At 40.2% G+C, this 20,101-nt stretch overlaps 2 long non-coding RNA genes across 3 annotated transcripts; one reads left to right on the plus strand and one right to left on the minus strand.

Annotated features, from left to right (window-relative positions):
* Positions 1-299: 299 nt before the first annotated feature.
* On the minus strand, positions 300-1,324 carry LOC120932435. Its single transcript, XR_005747990.1, has 3 exons — positions 1,101-1,324; positions 861-941; positions 300-619 (listed from the first exon to the last, which is right to left on the minus strand). It is a non-coding gene; the product is annotated as an uncharacterized LOC120932435 (long non-coding RNA).
* An 8,154-nt stretch (positions 1,325-9,478) lies between these two features.
* On the plus strand, positions 9,479-11,871 carry LOC120932434. Of its 2 annotated transcripts, XR_005747989.1 has the most exons (4): positions 9,479-10,734; positions 10,833-10,972; positions 11,132-11,212; positions 11,454-11,871. It is a non-coding gene; the product is annotated as an uncharacterized LOC120932434 (long non-coding RNA). The 2 variants fall into 2 exon arrangements; XR_005747988.1 differs by lacking the exon at positions 9,479-10,734 and having other exon boundaries at positions 10,749-10,972.
* Positions 11,872-20,101: the final 8,230 nt, after the last annotated feature.

Here is a 20,101-nt window from a genome sequence, read left to right on the forward strand (position 1 = left end):
ATCGAAGGTAGGCGCACAAAACACAAGGTTTTTAGATATCAAAAATAATTTAATTATATAAATATAAAGTTTCACATTTCATAAAATAAATTAGCAAAGTGAAATATACATGATCACGACCAATTTTACATGATTTATACAAAAAGGAAATCAAGATTATGATTAGAAGAAAAGCAGATGCGATATTGCCAACTAGTTTCGCACTAGATGTGCTTCATCAGGGCTTGCATGATACTTCTGTTCCTTAATTACATGTAGTGGTCTGTGTACGACACAAAGGTTTATTATTAATTCAGGTAGGGTCAATGTAGTATCTTTAAACTTTGTAAATAAGTGTTCAACACATATACAATTAATAAAATAAGAATAAGAGAATATAGTGCGCTTACCAATTATGTTTAAAGAGCTCAAAGAACCTGGCAGAACCAAGAGGAGCTGCCAAGAAAAATAGCGAAGGCGAACCTGATGCGGACAGGAGATATTGGATGCTGCACTTTCAATCAGCGGAGGCCAGATCCACTTGATTTTAGCAGGTGCGGACAATGAGATGTAAAGAGGGGGTTCACCACAGTTAAGGAGGAAGAGATACAGGTAAGAATACGTTGTATCTATTTCTCTCCTAAGAAAGAAGGCACAGGATTAAAATTGAAGATAAAGAAAAATAATATTGATTGAGAAAATGAATGAAAAAATTATAATAATATGACAGATTAAGGATGTATCCATATATATTTTTATAGACATTTTTTTAGATAAAACAGATATCTTATATTCAAATGAACATAGACAGAATAAATATCCATGCATTAAATGAATATGGATGAAGTCTAAAGAATATGTATAAATCTAGAGAGTATTACCTCAATAGTAGTGAAGTTTGGATATAAGCTCAATACTGCTAGTAGAGTCCAGCAGAGTTCACACTGGATTCACGGTAAGCTCTACAAGTAAATAAAGCACAGAATGTGCATGCATATAGGTATATAGATGAATTCAATATAATATGAAAAACATGAATTCAGTAAAGATGACTATTGCGACGCAACATAGTAACCGTCTATTAGAGAAGAATATAATTGAAAAAGAGAAAGAGAATTTACCTTAGATGGTTAATGACATGAAGTATCTAGTAAAATATGCTGATGTCCTAGGGGGATATAATATCCCAGTAGTATTATAACCAAAGACAATGCTGTAGAATAGTCCAAGGGCAGTTATATATGTTGTTTATACTGCGATTCTATAAATAGAATAATAGATAGGTTAAGCTCGTGCATATGGCAAGGAAAACCTGCATAGAGCACTAGATCTTAAGAAGATAGACTGGAAGGTAATTACCTTATTTATGTCTTAACACCGCGAGGCTAAGTAAGGCAGCGTTGCATGTGTGGCGTGATATCCTCCCTCAAGCCGTCCAAGTCGGCGTCTGACACACACTGTGTCAGCGCTGACCTTAAGAGCAACATCTCCACCGGAAGTGAAGAGAGTCAAGCATGACCCCTGGCGTCATATCCGGTCCACGTGTCCCAAGACACTTGCGCGCGCATCCCATGCGCTCCAGCGTGATGATGTAAGCTGGAGCGCATAGGAAGGAGACATGTATTAACAGTCTCAGACCGGCCAGAGACGAAATAGTGGCCGGATATGCGCGCGCGTCCCATCAGATGTTGATAATAGGGACGGGAGGCATTGAAGAGAGCACGCCCCCTGTGTTGGGACCTGTGATTGGCCACACCAAGGCTGTGCAGGATCCGACCTCCCTCCGCATCAGGAATCCCTCCCCATGTTAAATGGAATGGTTCAGAGCTCAGAAAACGCAAAAAGAAAATTTTAATAAACACTAATAATAAGTTATACGCAATAACGCGTGTATTTAACTATGAAGAAATATATTAGAATATACTACTGATTTCTCTCAGCTGGACATCCAATGGCTTATTTTTACACTGTCTTATCTGAGGGAAGGTTAATGAAAAAGACATCTGCAATAATGAATATTTTTAGAAAGTTTTGACATTTTCCAATTGCTAACTCATAAATCATAATATAACAAGGCAAGATGGAACAAAGCAAAATACAATCCAAGTAAGAAAATAAATAAAACAAAAACAAAAAACATAAAAAAGCAAAACAAAAAACACAAGAGATACATTTGAGCCAATGATAGAGGGAGAGGCAATATAGCCATAGATCATAAAGTTCATATCATGTATTTATCACCAATGATTCATTATATCTATATAGGACTAGTACCTAAGGCAAAGATATAATTTGCCTTATATCTATATAGGGCTGGTACCTAAGGTAAAGATATAATTAGCCCTAACAGGGCGACCTATATTAAAGTATATATATGATTTATAAGTTAAATCTCTGTGATTTGAACCAATGATAAATGAATGTATAAAATGTATTCTAATGGGGTTTAATGATGATTAATCACGGCCATGGCATTACCCTATAAAAAAGGTTTAAATGACAGGGATGTGTTGAGCCCTGGTACATAGGTGGCCCGTTGGTCAAAAATCCAACGGGCCTCACGTTGGAGGATTTTTTTATCAAAATCCCCTCCTCTTTCCGGAGGGGAGATCACTTCTAATGCAAAGAAAGTAATGAAAGATGGATCATAGCTGTGGTGCAACCCCACATGTTTGCAAATGGGTGTATAGAGCAAACCTGCCTCTAGATAATAAAGATGATCCTTAATTCTTCTAGAGAATGCCCTTTTCGTTTTTCCTATATAGAAAGCGCCGCACCGACACTTTGCAAGATATACAATACCTATAGTTGAACAATTGGCATGTTTCTTGGATTTAAGGAAACCTCCTCTAGGGAGGGGACAACCGTCCCCTTCTTCGATCCAGGGGCAAACATCACAGTGTCCACATTTGTATGTACCTGGTATCTCAGGCTCCTGTGAAATGGGAGCCTCAGGTACCAGGTGACTATGTGTAAGGCCATCTTTGATGGACCTACATCTTCTATAAACAATCTCGGGTCTTTGTGAAATATACTTTGAAATGATAGGGTCCTCAGCAAGGAAGTGCCAATTATGGTTAATCAGTTGGCGAAAAATGTTCTGATCAGAGCTGAAAGTGGTTATTAATTTGGTTGTTGGATTGGACTCCTTTACCTTTTTCTTAAATAGTAATGAATCTCTTGTGTTTATCTTTGACTTTGCATATGCCTGTTTGAGAACTTTTTTACTATATCCTCTCAATAAGAGGCGTGAATAAAGGGCAGACGCCTCTTTTTCAAAATCTTCCTCCTTTGCACAATTGCGCCGAAGTCTTAGGTACTGACTGTAGGGGATGCTTCGCACCAAGGATCTTGGGTGAGAGCTAGAGTAATGTAAAATAGTGTTTCCTGCCGTTTCTTTCCTATACAAATTAGTGGACAAAGTACCATCATCATTTACTGAAATTTTTAAATCAAGAAAGGGGATACTTTTGGTATCCGACTGGATCGTAAATTTTAAATTATAATTGTTAACAGATAGATATTCCATAAATTTGGACAAAAGTTCCGCACCGCCAGTCCAGATGATCAAAACATCGTCAATATACCTCCGCCATAATAATATATGGCGGAGGTATATCACGGCGGAGTCATCTGAGAAGATGGCTCTCTCCCACCCCCCCAGGTACAGGGTGGCATACGATGGGGCACACGAAGTCCCCATCGCCACACCCTGCACCTGGAGGTAGGTTGAGCCATTAAAAACAAAAACATTATTAGTCAATATATGCTCAAGCAAGGCCGTAACGAAATTACAAAGTTTCCAATTATTGTGGTCTTGTTCACGTAAGAACTGGGAAATGACCTGAATCCCTTTTGTATGAGGGATACTAGAATAGAGGGCCTCTACGTCTATTGCTGCCAAAATTGATCCTGGGGGTACACTCATACCTTCGACTATTTTTAGAAGTTCCAACGTATCTTTAAGATACGATGGTAATGCCATTACATGGGGTCTCAATTGCATATCTACATACTTACTTGCAGTTTCCGTATGGCTGCCTATACCTGAGATAATGGGGCGCCCGCGTGGATCCCCGATGTCTTTATGTATTTTGGGCAATGAATAGAACGTAGGGGTTATAGGCCACTTAATCTCTAGATATTCCCTCAAATCTTGATCGATCAGTCCCTGCTGAAATGCCAGTGAGATTAGTGAAATATAATCAGATCTGGCTTTTGGAACATCATCTTCTGATATTATTTTGTACCAGTTGTTATTACATAGAATTTTGTCACACATTCGAATGTATTGGATCTTTGTCATTACAACCACATTGCCCCCTTTATCGGAGGGTTTTATCACCAATTCACTATTGCTAGTGAGTTCGGTAAGTGCTTGCTGTTGTTTTTTTGATAAATTATTATCAGAGATTTTGGGAATTACTAGGTTTTCAATTTGTTTCCTTGTTTGCTTAAGGAAAGCCCATACTGCTGGTGAGGTTTGTAGGTTAGGGAATCTTTGTGATTTTGTCTTAAACTTACAGGGTTCCGGGATCAGTTCTATTTCTGGTTCTATTTCATCGGAAAGGTCAATAAGCTCTTCAGAGCTCTCGTTTTCATCCAACAATTGGATCAAGATTTTCAAGGCTCTGAAGTCTTGTACCTTGAAGTCTTTATATAATTCTTCTTCCCTAGACGCTATACGTCCCCTGTCAGTGTCAAACATAAATTTATATGTAAGGTTTCTAGCAAATAAATGTAGATCTTTAATTAGGGTAAATTTGTCCACTTTTTGTGAGGGGCAGAAACTAAGTCCCAGTTTCAGCACTTCAATCTCAGTGGATGAGAGATTGTATGTCGAGAGGTTTACAATGTCTAATCCTGAGTCAGCTGCATCTGCTTGACCACAAAAGGATCCATTTTTCCTAACTTCATTGTGGCCACTGGTGTAGATGGAATTAGGCAGGGTCCTAAAGGGATGTTACCTGAGTTAGTTATTCTATTGTTAGTCTTTGGGATTGCTCCCTGTTCTTTTAAGCTTGTAATTTCCTTCTCCATAGCAAACATTACCAAAGGAGTGTTACCCACCACCAGGTCACCACTTGTGTCTATTCCCAGTTCCAGGTTCTTTTTAGAATGATCTATGGGGACCTGAGGAGAGACCATGCGTTTTTTAAGTGTCCCCCCTTGTGCATTCTGCCCACCACCGTTACCGCGTTTTGGTGCGCGTCCTCTTCCTGCTGGTCCTCGAAAGGGTTTAGAAGTAGTTCTCTGTGAAGAAATGGAAGAGGATGAAGCTGATACATCTGAGTCAGATTTATATACAGTAGATTCATGTTGGTTATTACGCCTAAAGGTTTTATTTCCCTTCTGGTTGGGATTATGATGCCATTTGTATGCATAGCCTCCTGCAAATGCTAGTTGGTCCTTATAGAATTTTTGATCTTTTCTCATTATAACGTTCTTATTGTATTTTTCTAGATGTTCAAGCAGATCTGATTCTTTTTTCTGATATTCGCTATTGGAAATTAGGTGATTACTTGAACTTCGTAAGTTCTCAATTTCCCTATCCAATTCTGCAAGATCAATGATATGTTTATCCTTTAACATTATCATCATGTTAGAAGAACATGTGTTTAAATTTTCCTCCCATTTGTCTTTTAATGTCGATTCGGTCATTTCAAACGTGGGGAAAATTTGCACTCTTAATCCCTGAGGGTTGACCTTTTCTTTAAGATAACGGTCAAAAAATCGAATGTGCCACCCTAGATTGGACTTTCTTTCCATTAACCTTTTAAGTTTCAGAAAGAAAACGTCAAGCCCGACTTCCGTTTTCGCTTGTGAGGTATAAGAATTTTGAATGGTATCCAAAAACTTTTCCCAATCCAAGCCAGAAAACTGTGACATTGTGAGAGGGTGTGGGACACAAGAAGAGAGAGGGGAGAGTTGGAAAGGAAAGAGAGGAGATAGAAAAAATGGAAGTTCACTTCCTTCAGTACCTATATATAGATTAGGCCCAGTTTGTGCAATTAGACAGTGTTAAACCTAGGATATCCCTGAAAGTTACATAAATAGTTCAAATAATAAATCAGAGAAATAAATAGGTTTAACACTGTCTAATTGCACAAACTGGGCCTAATCTATATATAGGTACTGAAGGAAGTGAACTTCCATTTTTTCTATCTCCTCTCTTTCCTTTCCAACTCTCCCCTCTCTCTTCTTGTGTCCCACACCCTCTCACAATGTCACAGTTTTCTGGCTTGGATTGGGAAAAGTTTTTGGATACCATTCAAAATTCTTATACCTCACAAGCGAAAACGGAAGTCGGGCTTGACGTTTTCTTTCTGAAACTTAAAAGGTTAATGGAAAGAAAGTCCAATCTAGGGTGGCACATTCGATTTTTTGACCGTTATCTTAAAGAAAAGGTCAACCCTCAGGGATTAAGAGTGCAAATTTTCCCCACGTTTGAAATGACCGAATCGACATTAAAAGACAAATGGGAGGAAAATTTAAACACATGTTCTTCTAACATGATGATAATGTTAAAGGATAAACATATCATTGATCTTGCAGAATTGGATAGGGAAATTGAGAACTTACGAAGTTCAAGTAATCACCTAATTTCCAATAGCGAATATCAGAAAAAAGAATCAGATCTGCTTGAACATCTAGAAAAATACAATAAGAACGTTATAATGAGAAAAGATCAAAAATTCTATAAGGACCAACTAGCATTTGCAGGAGGCTATGCATACAAATGGCATCATAATCCCAACCAGAAGGGAAATAAAACCTTTAGGCGTAATAACCAACATGAATCTACTGTATATAAATCTGACTCAGATGTATCAGCTTCATCCTCTTCCATTTCTTCACAGAGAACTACTTCTAAACCCTTTCGAGGACCAGCAGGAAGAGGACGCACACCAAAACGCGGGTAACGGTGGTGGGCAGAATGCACAAGGGGGGACACTTAAAAAACGCATGGTCTCTCCTCAGGTCCCCATAGATCATTCTAAAAAGAACCTGGAACTGGGAATAGACACAAGTGGTGACCTGGTGGTGGGTAACACTCCTTTGGTAATGTTTGCTATGGAGAAGGAAATTACAAGCTTAAAAGAACAGGGAGCAATCCCAAAGACTAACAATAGAATAACTAACTCAGGTAACATCCCTTTAGGACCCTGCCTAATTCCATCTACACCAGTGGCCACAATGAAGTTAGGAAAAATGGATCCTTTTGTGGTCAAGCAGATGCAGCTGACTCAGGATTAGACATTGTAAACCTCTCGACATACAATCTCTCATCCACTGAGATTGAAGTGCTGAAACTGGGACTTAGTTTCTGCCCCTCACAAAAAGTGGACAAATTTACCCTAATTAAAGATCTACATTTATTTGCTAGAAACCTTACATATAAATTTATGTTTGACACTGACAGGGGACGTATAGCGTCTAGGGAAGAAGAATTATATAAAGACTTCAAGGTACAAGACTTCAGAGCCTTGAAAATCTTGATCCAATTGTTGGATGAAAACGAGAGCTCTGAAGAGCTTATTGACCTTTCCGATGAAATAGAACCAGAAATAGAACTGATCCCGGAACCCTGTAAGTTTAAGACAAAATCACAAAGATTCCCTAACCTACAAACCTCACCAGCAGTATGGGCTTTCCTTAAGCAAACAAGGAAACAAATTGAAAACCTAGTAATTCCCAAAATCTCTGATAATAATTTATCAAAAAAACAACAGCAAGCACTTACCGAACTCACTAGCAATAGTGAATTGGTGATAAAACCCTCCGATAAAGGGGGCAATGTGGTTGTAATGACAAAGATCCAATACATTCGAATGTGTGACAAAATTCTATGTAATAACAACTGGTACAAAATAATATCAGAAGATGATGTTCCAAAAGCCAGATCTGATTATATTTCACTAATCTCACTGGCATTTCAGCAGGGACTGATCGATCAAGATTTGAGGGAATATCTAGAGATTAAGTGGCCTATAACCCCTACGTTCTATTCATTGCCCAAAATACATAAAGACATCGGGGATCCACCCGGGCGCCCCATTATCTCAGGTATAGGCAGCCATACGGAAACTGCAAGTAAGTATGTAGATATGCAATTGAGACCCCATGTAATGGCATTACCATCGTATCTTAAAGATACGTTGGAACTTCTAAAAATAGTCGAAGGTATGAGTGTACCCCCAGGATCAATTTTGGCAGCAATAGACGTAGAGGCCCTCTATTCTAGTATCCCTCATACAAAAGGGATTCAGGTCATTTCCCAGTTCTTACGTGAACAAGACCACAATAATTGGAAACTTTGTAATTTCGTTACGGCCTTGCTTGAGCATATATTGACTAATAATGTTTTTGTTTTTAATGGCTCAACCTACCTCCAGGTGCAGGGTGTGGCGATGGGGACTTCGTGTGCCCCATCGTATGCCACCCTGTACCTGGGGGGGTGGGAGAGAGCCATCTTCTCAGATGACTCCGCCGTGATATACCTCCGCCATATATTATTATGGCGGAGGTATATTGACGATGTTTTGATCATCTGGACTGGCGGTGCGGAACTTTTGTCCAAATTTATGGAATATCTATCTGTTAACAATTATAATTTAAAATTTACGATCCAGTCGGATACCAAAAGTATCCCCTTTCTTGATTTAAAAATTTCAGTAAATGATGATGGTACTTTGTCCACTAATTTGTATAGGAAAGAAACGGCAGGAAACACTATTTTACATTACTCTAGCTCTCACCCAAGATCCTTGGTGCGAAGCATCCCCTACAGTCAGTACCTAAGACTTCGGCGCAATTGTGCAAAGGAGGAAGATTTTGAAAAAGAGGCGTCTGCCCTTTATTCACGCCTCTTATTGAGAGGATATAGTAAAAAAGTTCTCAAACAGGCATATGCAAAGTCAAAGATAAACACAAGAGATTCATTACTATTTAAGAAAAAGGTAAAGGAGTCCAATCCAACAACCAAATTAATAACCACTTTCAGCTCTGATCAGAACATTTTTCGCCAACTGATTAACCATAATTGGCACTTCCTTGCTGAGGACCCTATCATTTCAAAGTATATTTCACAAAGACCCGAGATTGTTTATAGAAGATGTAGGTCCATCAAAGATGGCCTTACACATAGTCACCTGGTACCTGAGGCTCCCATTTCACAGGAGCCTGAGATACCAGGTACATACAAATGTGGACACTGTGATGTTTGCCCCTGGATCGAAGAAGGGGACGGTTGTCCCCTCCCTAGAGGAGGTTTCCTTAAATCCAAGAAACATGCCAATTGTTCAACTATAGGTATTGTATATCTTGCAAAGTGTCGGTGCGGCGCTTTCTATATAGGAAAAACGAAAAGGGCATTCTCTAGAAGAATTAAGGATCATCTTTATTATCTAGAGGCAGGTTTGCTCTATACACCCATTTGCAAACATGTGGGGTTGCACCACAGCTATGATCCATCTTTCATTACTTTATTTGCATTAGAAGTGATCTCCCCTCCGGAAAGAGGAGGGGATTTTGATAAAAAAATCCTCCAACGTGAGGCCCGTTGGATTTTTGACCAACGGGCCACCTATGTACCAGGGCTCAACACATCCCTGTCATTTAAACCTTTTTTATAGGGTAATGCCATGGCCGTGATTAATCATCATTAAACCCCATTAGAATACATTTTATACATTCATTTATCATTGGTTCAAATCACAGAGATTTAACTTATAAATCATATATATACTTTAATATAGGTCGCCCTGTTAGGGCTAATTATATCTTTACCTTAGGTACCAGCCCTATATAGATATAAGGCAAATTATATCTTTGCCTTAGGTACTAGTCCTATATAGATATAATGAATCATTGGTGATAAATACATGATATGAACTTTATGATCTATGGCTATATTGCCTCTCCCTCTATCATTGGCTCAAATGTATCTCTTGTGTTTTTTGTTTTGCTTTTTTATGTTTTTTGTTTTTGTTTTATTTATTTTCTTACTTGGATTGTATTTTGCTTTGTTCCATCTTGCCTTGTTATATTATGATTTATGAGTTAGCAATTGGAAAATGTCAAAACTTTCTAAAAATATTCATTATTGCAGATGTCTTTTTCATTAACCTTCCCTCAGATAAGACAGTGTAAAAATAAGCCATTGGATGTCCAGCTGAGAGAAATCAGTAGTATATTCTAATATATTTCTTCATAGTTAAATACACGCGTTATTGCGTATAACTTATTATTAGTGTTTATTAAAATTTTCTTTTTGCGTTTTCTGAGCTCTGAACCATTCCATTTAACATGGGGAGGGATTCCTGATGCGGAGGGAGGTCGGATCCTGCACAGCCTTGGTGTGGCCAATCACAGGTCCCAACACAGGGGGCGTGCTCTCTTCAATGCCTCCCGTCCCTATTATCAACATCTGATGGGACGCGCGCGCATATCCGGCCACTATTTCGTCTCTGGCCGGTCTGAGACTGTTAATACATGTCTCCTTCCTATGCGCTCCAGCTTACATCATCACGCTGGAGCGCATGGGATGCGCGCGCAAGTGTCTTGGGACACGTGGACCGGATATGACGCCAGGGGTCATGCTTGACTCTCTTCACTTCCGGTGGAGATGTTGCTCTTAAGGTCAGCGCTGACACAGTGTGTGTCAGACGCCGACTTGGACGGCTTGAGGGAGGATATCACGCCACACATGCAACGCTGCCTTACTTAGCCTCGCGGTGTTAAGACATAAATAAGGTAATTACCTTCCAGTCTATCTTCTTAAGATCTAGTGCTCTATGCAGGTTTTCCTTGCCATATGCACGAGCTTAACCTATCTATTATTCTATTTATAGAATCGCAGTATAAACAACATATATAACTGCCCTTGGACTATTCTACAGCATTGTCTTTGGTTATAATACTACTGGGATATTATATCCCCCTAGGACATCAGCATATTTTACTAGATACTTCATGTCATTAACCATCTAAGGTAAATTCTCTTTCTCTTTTTCAATTATATTCTTCTCTAATAGACGGTTACTATGTTGCGTCGCAATAGTCATCTTTACTGAATTCATGTTTTTCATATTATATTGAATTCATCTATATACCTATATGCATGCACATTCTGTGCTTTATTTACTTGTAGAGCTTACCGTGAATCCAGTGTGAACTCTGCTGGACTCTACTAGCAGTATTGAGCTTATATCCAAACTTCACTACTATTGAGGTAATACTCTCTAGATTTATACATATTCTTTAGACTTCATCCATATTCATTTAATGCATGGATATTTATTCTGTCTATGTTCATTTGAATATAAGATATCTGTTTTATCTAAAAAAATGTCTATAAAAATATATATGGATACATCCTTAATCTGTCATATTATTATAATTTTTTCATTCATTTTCTCAATCAATATTATTTTTCTTTATCTTCAATTTTAATCCTGTGCCTTCTTTCTTAGGAGAGAAATAGATACAACGTATTCTTACCTGTATCTCTTCCTCCTTAACTGTGGTGAACCCCCTCTTTACATCTCATTGTCCGCACCTGCTAAAATCAAGTGGATCTGGCCTCCGCTGATTGAAAGTGCAGCATCCAATATCTCCTGTCCGCATCAGGTTCGCCTTCGCTATTTTTCTTGGCAGCTCCTCTTGGTTCTGCCAGGTTCTTTGAGCTCTTTAAACATAATTGGTAAGCGCACTATATTCTCTTATTCTTATTTTATTAATTGTATATGTGTTGAACACTTATTTACAAAGTTTAAAGATACTACATTGACCCTACCTGAATTAATAATGAACCTTTGTGTCATACACAGACCACTACATGTAATTAAGGAACAGAAGTATCATGCAAGCCCTGATGAAGCACATCTAGTGCGAAACTAGTTGGCAATATCGCATCTGCTTTTCTTCTAATCATAATCTTGATTTCCTTTTTGTATAAATCATGTAAAATTGGTCGTGATCATGTATATTTCACTTTGCTAATTTATTTTATGAAATGTGAAACTTTATATTTATATAATTAAATTATTTTTGATATCTAAAAACATTGTGTTTTGTGCGCCTACCTTCGATACTAAGAGCAACACATCTCACGTAAAAATCCCTATATTTGGGGAGGAAATGTATTCTTTCCCCTTATATAAGCTAACCTTTTTATTTTCTGCAATTTTGATGGGATTGTGAGTGACTGCTGCTCAAGAGGAAGTCATTCATTCACCGACATACTTGTTTCTCTGTTTCTTTGAAGAAGAAGAAGGGCGTCTTCTTAGAAGAAGACGCCCCTTCTTTTCTTCTTCTTCGAAGAAGACGCCCTTCTTCTTCGAAGAAGAAGACGCCCTTCTTCTTCTTCGAAGAAGACGCCCTTCTTCTTCTTCGAAGAAGACGCCCGTCTTCTTCTTCTTCGAAGACGCCCTTCTTCATCTTCGAAGAAGAAGAAGAAGGGCGTCTTCGAAGAAGAAGGGCGTCTTCTTCTTCTTATAAGAAGAAGAAGATGAAGAAGAATGGCGTCTTCTTCGAAGAAGAAGATGAAGAAGAACGGCGTCTTCTTCGAAGAAGAAGAACGGCGTCTTCTTCGAAGAAGAAGAACGGCGTCTTCTTCAAAAAAGATGAAGAAAGGTGTCTTCTTCTAAGAAGAAGAACGGCGTCTTCTTCTAAGACGAAGAACGGCGTCTTCTTCTAAGACGAAGAAGAACAACGGCTTCTTTGAAAAAGAAGAAGGGCGTCTTCTTCGAAGAAGAAGGGCGTCTTCTTCGAAGAAGAAGGGCGTCTTCGAAGAAGAAGAAGAAGAAACGGGGCGTCTTCGAATAAGAAGAAGAATGGCTTTTTCGAAGAAGAAGAAGAAGAAGGGCGTCATCTTCGAAGAAGAAGGGCGTCTTCGAAGAAGAAGAAGAAACGGGGCGTCTTCGAATAAGAAGAAGAATGGCTTTTTCGAAGAAGAAGAAGGGCGTCTTCTTCGAAGAAGAAGGGCGTCTTCGAAGAAGAAGGGCGTCTTCGAAGAAGAAGGGCGTCTTCTTCGAAGAAGAAGAAGAAGAAGAAGAGCGTCTTCTTCTTCGAAGAAGAAAAGAAGAAGGGCGTCTTCTTCGAAGAAGAAGGGCGTCTTCGAAGAAGAAGAAGAAGAAGGGCATCTTCTTCGAAGAAGAAGAAAAGAAGAAAGAAGAAAAAGAAGAAGAAGGGCGTCTTCTTCGAAGAAGAAGTAGAAGGGCGTCTTCTTCATAGAAGAAGAAGGGCGTCTTCTTCAAAGAAGAAGAAGAAGGGCGTCTTCTTCAAAGAAGAAGAAGAAGGGCGTCTTCTTCAAAGAAGAAGAAGAAGGGCGTCTTCTTCAAAGAAGAAGAAGGGTGTCTTCTTCAAAGAAGAAGAAGGGCGTCTTCGAAGAAGAGCAGCGTCTTCGAAGAAGAGCAGCGTCTTCGAAGAAGAAGGGTGTCTTCTTCTTCGAAGAAGAAGAAGAAGGGCATCTTCTTCTTCGAAGAAGAAAAGAAGAAAGAAGAAAAAGAAGAAGAAGGGCGTCTTCTTCTTCTTCGAAGAAGAAGGGCGTCTTCTTCAAAGAAGAAGAAGAAGGGCGTCTTCGTAGAAGAAGAAGGGCGTCTTCGAAGAAGAAGAAGGGCGTCTTCGAAGAAGAAGAAGAAGGGCGTCTTCGAAGAAGAAGAAGGGCGTCTTCAAAGAAGAAGAAGAGCGGCGTCTTCGAAGAAGAAGAAGAGCGGCGTCTTCGAAGAAGAAGAAGAACGGCGTCTTCTTTGAAGAAGAAGAACGGCGTCTTCTTTGAAGAAGAAGACCGGCGTCTTCTTTGAAGAAGAAGAAGAAGGGCGTCTTCTTTGAAGAAGAAGAAGAAGACGCCCGTCTTCTTTGAAGAAGAAGAAGAAGACGCCCGTCTTCTTCTTCTTCGAAGACGCCCTTCTTCATCTTCGAAGAAGAAGAAGAAGGGCGTCTTCGAAGAAGAAGGGCGTCTTCTTCTTCTTATAAGAAGAAGAAGATGAAGAAGAATGGCGTCTTCTTCGAAGAAGAAGATGAAGAAGAACGGCGTCTTCTTCGAAGAAGAAGAACGGCGTCTTCTTCGAAGAAGAAGAACGGCGTCTTCTTCGAAAAAGATGAAGAAAGGTGTCTTCTTCTAAGAAGAAGAACGGCGTCTTCTTCTAAGACGAAGAAGAACAACGGCTTCTTTGAAAAAGAAGAAGGGCGTCTTCTTCGAAGAAGAAGGGCGTCTTCTTCGAAGAAGAAGGGCGTCTTCGAAGAAGAAGAAGAAGAAACGGGGCGTCTTCGAATAAGAAGAAGAATGGCTTTTTCGAAGAAGAAGAAGAAGGGCGTCATCTTCGAAGAAGAAGGGCGTCATCTTCGAAGAAGAAGGGCGTCTTCGAAGAAGAAGAAGAAACGGGGCGTCTTCGAATAAGAAGAAGAATGGCTTTTTCGAAGAAGAAGAAGAAGGGCGTCTTCTTCGAAGAAGAAGGGCGTCTTCGAAGAAGAAGGGCGTCTTCGAAGAAGAAGGGCGTCTTCTTCGAAGAAGAAGAAGAAGAAGAAGAAGAGCGTCTTCTTCGAAGAAGAAGAAAAGAAGAAGGGCGTCTTCTTCGAAGAAGAAGGGCGTCTTCGAAGAAGAAGAAGAAGAAGGGCATCTTCTTCGAAGAAGAAGAAAAGAAGAAAGAAGAAAAAGAAGAAGAAGGGCGTCTTCTTCTTCGAAGAAGAAGAAGGGCGTCTTCTTCGAAGAAGAAGTAGAAGGGCGTCTTCTTCATAGAAGAAGAAGGGCGTCTTCTTCAAAGAAGAAGAAGAAGGGCGTCTTCTTCAAAGAAGAAGAAGAAGGGCGTCTTCTTCAAAGAAGAAGAAGAAGGGCGTCTTCTTCAAAGAAGAAGAAGGGTGTCTTCTTCAAAGAAGAAGAAGGGCGTCTTCGAAGAAGAGCAGCGTCTTCGAAGAAGAGCAGCGTCTTCGAAGAAGAAGGGCGTCTTCTTCTTCTTCTTCGAAGAAGAAGGGCATCTTCTTCTTCGAAGAAGAAAAGAAGAAAGAAGAAAAAGAAGAAGAAGGGCGTCTTCTTCTTCTTCAAAGAAGAAGGGCGTCTTCTTCAAAGAAGAAGAAGGGCGTCTTCGTAGAAGAAGAAGGGCGTCTTCGAAGAAGAAGAAGGGCGTCTTCGAAGAAGAAGAAGAAGGGCGTCTTCGAAGAAGAAGAAGGGCGTTTTCAAAGAAGAAGAAGAGCGGCGTCTTCGAAGAAGAAGAAGAGCGGCGTCTTCTTTGAAGAAGAAGAACGGCGTCTTCTTTGAAGAAGAAGAACGGCGTCTTCTTTGAAGAAGAAGACCGGCGTCTTCTTTGAAGAAGAAGAAGAAGGGCGTCTTCTTTGAAGAAGAAGAAGAAGGGCGTCTTCTTTGAAGAAGAAGAAGAAGGGCGTCTTCTTTGAAGAAGAAGAAGAAGGGCGTCTTCTTCGAAGAAGAAGAAGAAGGGCGTCTTCTTCGAAGAAGAAGGGCGTCTTCGAAGAAGAAGAAGAAGAAGAAGAAGAAGAAGGGCGTCTTCTTCGAAGAAGAAGAAAAGAAGAACGGCGTCTTCGAAGAAGAAGAGCAGCGTCTTCGAAGAAGAAGGGCGTCTTCTTCTTCTTCTTCGAAGAAGAAGGGCGTCTTCGAAGAAGAACGGCGTCTTCGAAGAAGAAGAGCGGCGTCTTCGAAGAAGAAGAAGAAGGGCGTCTTCTTCGAAGAAGAAGGGCGTCTTCTTCTTTGAAGAAGAAGACCGGCGTCTTCTTTGAAGAAGAAGAAGAAGTGCGTCTTCTTTGAAGAAGAAGAAGAAGGGCGTCTTCTTTGAAGAAGAAGAAGAAGGGCGTCTTCTTCGAAGAAGAAGGGCGTCTTCGAAGAAGAAGGGCGTCTTCGAAGAAGAAGAAGAAGAAGAAGGGCGTCTTCTTCGAAGAAGAAGAAAAGAAGAAGGGCGTCTTCTTCGAAGAAGAAGGGCGTCTTCGAAGAAGAAGAAGGGCATCTTCTTCGAAGAAGAAGAAAAGAAGAAAGAAGAAAAAGAAGAAGAAGGGCGTCTTCTTCTTCGAAGAAGAAGAAGGGCGTCTTCTTCGAAGAAGAAGTAGAAGGGCGTCTTCTTCATAGAAGAAGAAGGGCGTCTTCTTCAAAGAAGAAGAAGAAGGGCGTCTTCTTCAAAGAAGAAGAAGAAGGGCGTCTTCTTCAAAGAAGAAGAAGAAGGGCGTCTTCTTCAAAGAAGAAGAATAAGGGCGTCTTCTTCAAAGAAGAAGAAGAAGGGCGTCTTCTTCTTCAAAGAAGAAGAAGGGCGTCTTCTTCTTCAAAGAAGAAGAAGGGCGTCTTCTTCTTCAAAGAAGAAGAAGGGCGTCTTCGAAGAAGAAGAAGAAGGGAGTCTTCGAAGAAGAAGAAGAAGGGCGTCTTCGAAGAAGAAGGGCATCTTCGAAGAAGAAGGGCGTTTTCGAAGAAGAAGAACGGCGTCTTCGAAGAAGAAGAACGGCGTCTTCGAAGAAGAAGAACGGCGTCTTCGAAGAAGAAGAACGGCGTCTTCGAAGAAGAAGAACGGCGTCTTCGAAGAAGAAGGGCGTCTTCGAAGAAGAAGAAGGGCGTCTTCGAAGAAGAAGGGCGTCTTCGAAGAAGAAGGGCGTCTTCTTCGAAGAAGGGCGTCTTCTTCGAAGAAGGGCGTCTTCTTCGAAGAAGGGCGTCTTCTTCTTCTTCGAAGAAGGGCGTCTTCTTCTTCTTCGAAGAAGGGCGTCTTCTTCTTCTTCGAAGAAGGGCGTCTTCTTCTTCTTCGAAGAAGGGCGTCTTCTTCTTCTTCGAAGAAGGGCGTCTTCTTCTTCTTCTTCGAAGAAGGGCGTCTTCTTCTTCTTCTTCGAAGAAGGGCGTCTTCTTCTTCTTCGAAGAAGAAGGGCGTCTTCTTCTTCGAAGAAGAAGGGCGTCTTCTTCTTCGAAGAAGAAGGGCGTCTTCTAAGAAGAAGGGCGTCTTCGAAGAAGAAGGGCGTCTTCGAAGAAGAAGGGCGTCTTCGAAGAAGAAGTCGAAGAAGAAGAAGGGCGTCTTCTTCAAAGAAGAAGAAGAAGGGCATCTTCTTCAAAGAAGAAGAAGAAGGGCGTCTTCTTCAAAGAAGAAGAAGAAGGGCGTCTTCTTCAAAGAAGAAGAAGAAGGGCGTCTTCTTCAAAGAAGAAGAAGAAGGGCGTCTTCTTCAAAGAAGAAGAAGAAGGGCGTCTTCTTCAAAGAAGAAGAAGAAGGGCGTCTTCTTCAAAGAAGAAGGGCGTCTTCTTCAAAGAAGAAGAAGGGTGTCTTCTTCAAAGAAGAAGAAGAAGAAGGGCGTCTTCTTCTTCGAAGAAGAAGGGCGTCTTCTAAGAAGAAGGGCGTCTTCGAAGAAGAAGGGCGTCTTCGAAGAAGAAGTCGAAGAAGAAGAAGGGCGTCTTCTTCAAAGAAGAAGAAGAAGGGCGTCTTCTTCAAAGAAGAAGAAGAAGGGCGTCTTCTTCAAAGAAGAAGAAGAAGGGCGTCTTCTTCAAAGAAGAAGAAGAAGGGCGTCTTCTTCAAAGAAGAAGAAGGGCGTCTTCGAAGAAGAGCAGCGTCTTCGAAGAAGAAGAGCAGCGTCTTCGAAGAAGAAGAGCGTCTTCGAAGAAGAAGGGCGTCTTCGAAGAAGAAGGGCGTCTTCGAAGAAGAAGGGCGTCTTCTTCTTCTTCGAAGAAGAAGGGCATCTTCTTTGAAGAAGAAGAAAAGAAGAAAGAAAAAAAAGAAGAAGAAGGGCGTCTTCTTCAAAGAAGAAGAAGAAGGGCGTCTTCAAAAGAAGAAGAAGAAGGGCGTCTTCAAAAGAAGAAGAAGAAGGGCGTCTTCTTCAAAGAAGAAGGACGTCTTCTTCTTTGAAGAAGAAGAAGGGCGTCTTCTTAGAAGAAGACGCCCCTTCTTTTCTTCTTCTTCGAAGAAGACGCCCTTCTTCTTCTTCGAAGAAGACGCCCTTCTTCTTCTTCGAAGAAGACGCCCTTCTTCTTCTTCGAAGAAGACGCCCTTCTTCTTCTTCGAAGAAGACGCCCGTCTTCTTCTTCTTCTTCGAAGACGCCCTTCTTCATCTTCGAAGAAGAAGAAGAAGGGCGTCTTCGAAGAAGAAGGGCGTCTTCTTCTTCTTATAAGAAGAAGAAGATGAAGAAGAATGGCGTCTTCTTCGAAGAAGAAGAAGATGAAGAAGAACGGCGTCTTCTTCGAAGAAGAAGAACGGCGTCTTCTTCGAAAAAGATGAAGAAAGGTGTCTTCTTCTTTTTTTTTTTTTTTTTTTTTTTTTTTTCTTTTTTTTTTTTTTTTTTTTTTTTTTTTTTTTACTTCAGACTCCACCTCATAGAGTGTGCATTTACATGCTCATGTTCTGCGTACCAGCCCATTGCATCTCTATTTCGGTTTTGCATCATTAGTGTCTTTGTTTTTATATGCTAGTTGTTTTTATTTTGTTTTCCACTTTTGTGTTTTTTTTTTTTTTTTTTTTTTTTTTTTTTTGTGTATATATATTATATTATTTTCTTGAGTACATTTTTGACTTCTTTTGCTGACCATATACAAAAGTTTTCCTTAATACTTCACTTCCCCTTACCCCCCCCTCCCCCCCCCCTCCCATCTCACCAAAACAATCTCCTTATACCTCTACTTCTCTCTGATTTTTCAAAAATGGCCTTAAGTGCCTTCTCTTAATTTTTCCGCGTAACTCCACGATTTCTTAAAAGTTCTCCAGTTTTCCCATTTCATATTTTGTAATATGTTATTACCCTCCATGTCCTCCTGCAGTTCCTCCATTTTATACGTTTCTTCCACCGTGTCGATCCATTGCCAGATCGATGGGCATTCCACCTCTTGCCAACCCCTTGGAATTAATCTTTTGGCAGCATTCAATAGGTGTGGTACTAGCGATTTTTTATAACTTTTAATGCCTTCTTCCCCCCCGTGGAACAGAACAACCCAAGGGTCCATCTTTATCTTTTTCTTTGTAATCTCTTCGACACAAGCCAATATTTTTTCCCAGTACCTCCTTATCTTAGGGCATCCCCACCACAGGTGTGCCATATTTCCTGGTAAACCGCATCCCCTCCAGCACTCTCCAGTCTGTCCCTCTTTAAACTTTTTTAATTTGTCTGGTGTCATATACCATCCGGCTATGCATTTAAAACACATCTCTGCTGTGCCGCTATCCACCGTGGAGGAGTGAGTCAGGGTCAGCATTTTCTCTATTGTGGTCCTATCCTGATGTGTCCCTAGTTCCCTTTCCCATTTTTTAATGAATGGGGGTATGTTCTGCTCTTCCATCTTCAGTAACATCTTATATAGTCCCGAGATAGATCCTCTGGCATTTTTTGTAGAGCATATTTTTTCCAATTCCAATAACTGATCTCCCGACCTCAATGGGTGTGGAAGATCTTGGATAAAATGGTTTAATTGCCGATATCTCCATTCATTAATTTCCAGGAGGGAGTTTTTTAATTTCAACTCCTGTAGTGTTAAAATGTGCCCTTCCTTCATTATATCCCTTAATTGTATAGTGTCCATTTTAATCCAATTTCCCCCCACTTGTGTTTTACCTGGTGCAAAATAATCATTATCTTTTAGTGATATAAGGGGTGAATTGTACTCTTTCACAATTTTTTTATAGACCGTGTCCCAAACTTTAAGTGCATTTTTAGTTATCTCGTGTGCGTTTTTATCTATTGTCCTAAATTGTGGAGGGTTCCAAATTATCTTATCTAGCCTTGCCTGTGACAATTCATTTTCTACACTAACCCACCTTTTTTCTTTGCTAGCCCTGGCCCACTCCACCACTCTTGTTAATATCACCGCCTCATAGTATCTCTTGACATCGGGGACCGCTAATCCACCCTTTTTTTTTGGCTGTTTTAGGGTCTGAAGTGCTATCCTGTGCTTCTTATTTCTCCAAATATAATTCATTATTAATTTTCTAAGGGCCGAGAACAATGTCCCGGGGAGGGCAATGGGGATCATCTGGAACTTATATAAAATTTTTGGCAGAATGACCATTTTGCAGTAATTAATTCGTCCTATCCATGATATTGCCCTATTTTCCACCCTTTTTATTTCTGTCTTAATTTCATTTAATAAAGGGATAAAATTTATCGTATACATCTCCCTAGTCGATTTTGCTAGCAGTATTCCTAGGTATTTGAGTTCTTTAACCCAAG

The sequence above is a fragment of the Rana temporaria genome, chromosome 3, assembly GCF_905171775.1.
Source record: "Rana temporaria chromosome 3, aRanTem1.1, whole genome shotgun sequence".
NCBI lineage: Eukaryota > Metazoa > Chordata > Amphibia > Anura > Ranidae > Rana > Rana temporaria.